Raw genomic sequence first — 1,636 nt, 5'->3', positions numbered from 1 at the left:
AAAAGTAGAATGGGAGGCAGAGCCTTCAGTTTTCAGGCCCCTCTTCTGTGGAACCAGCTTCCAGTTTGGATTCAGGAGAAAAACACACACTCTATTTTTAAGCTTCAAACTTTCCGCTTTGATAGAACATATAGTTAGGGCTGGGTCAGGTGACCCTGAATCATTCTTTAGTTAAATTTAGTTGAATTTCAGCCAAGACTTGGCTAATGGGGCCTTCCCATGATGCACCAGGTGTTTCTTTTTCTTTTACATTCACCTGTATCACTCTTTTTTTTTTTTTTATGAATGCACCTCTGTGCATTTAATTATTAGTTATTATTAATCTCTGGCTCTCTTCCACCACATGTCATTTCTTTCCCACTGTTGCTAAAGCACTTGCTCACAGTGGGTGATATGATTGTTGGGATTTTCTGTTTTCTTTGTAGTATTGTAGGGTCTTTACCTTACAAGATAAAGCATCTTGAGGCAACTGTTGATTATTTGGCACTATATAAACAAAATTGAATTGAATTGAAAATTAAGTAAGTACAACTTGTTAGAGTAGTTTTAATGAACCAATTTTTGTTTTCATTTTCAACAGCCATTAAAAATTGGAAATGTTTTGCTGCCCACTGAAGGTAAAACACAACTCTAGTCTTTGCACAAGCTGATCCCTTCAGTTATTCTCATTTTTGTTTGTTGAGGTTGGCTCTCCGTTAAAAGCTTTGTTTCCATCACTTGTCAGCCAGAACTTTATCCTAGTTATTTTCCACTAAAGGCAAATATGAATTGATAAGATGACTTCATGGCTAATAATAGTAAAGAAAATTAAAATGTATAAATTACAGATTACTGATATTAGATCTAAAGATATAAATCCCCGATGAAAAAAGTTGAACTCTCATCCTTAATAATATAATGTTAAAGTTATGGTCCAAGACCATAATTCTAAAAAATAAAAACAATTAGAAAAATGAATAAATGAAATTAAATGTGATACACACCTTCTTCTAAATCTAAATCTTCTAAGTCATATTGCTGTTGTTTATTATATATTTTTATACCAGCAGTCTTTCGCTGTTTAGCCGAATGCAGAAACCACTAAACTATGGAGCCGCTATATCGTTTCATATTACATAATTTTCTATATGAAAGGATTGCAATAAATTGTCTTTTGAGAAAGAAAAATGATTATGATATGACATGGATCTTTTAACAAAGACAAACTTGAATATACCGCTTTAAGACCTATCATCCCAGACTCTTAAATGATGAATTGAATTGTTATTATTAATCTATGACTGTGTTCATTCCCCTCCTTTTTCAAACATGTGCATTCTACACTTGCATTGTTACTTCATTAAAAAATAAAAATGTTCTGAAATTATTTCATTGTTTCTACTGTTGATTATATATTTTCTAATGCTAATCAGTGATTAAAAAAATAATTTCTGTAGAAAAAGTCTGGTTCTTTAACTGATGTGGTCTAAATATATTAATTAAGTAAGTTTGGAAATTAAAGATTATACTCACAGAGCAGCTTCTGAAGAGATGCTGGGTTCATTTTCCTTCCCAAGAACTTACTGAGCTAAACACTTTTTTTGGACACAGCAGTTAAACCAACTTCCTTCCTCTATGTACTGTGTGGTTCCGATGC

The sequence above is a fragment of the Pundamilia nyererei genome, unplaced genomic scaffold (assembly GCF_000239375.1).
Source record: "Pundamilia nyererei isolate P.nyererei 1_Seehausen unplaced genomic scaffold, PunNye1.0 scaffold01485, whole genome shotgun sequence".
Taxonomy (NCBI): domain Eukaryota; kingdom Metazoa; phylum Chordata; class Actinopteri; order Cichliformes; family Cichlidae; genus Pundamilia; species Pundamilia nyererei.
This window is presented reverse-complemented; position numbering follows the sequence as displayed.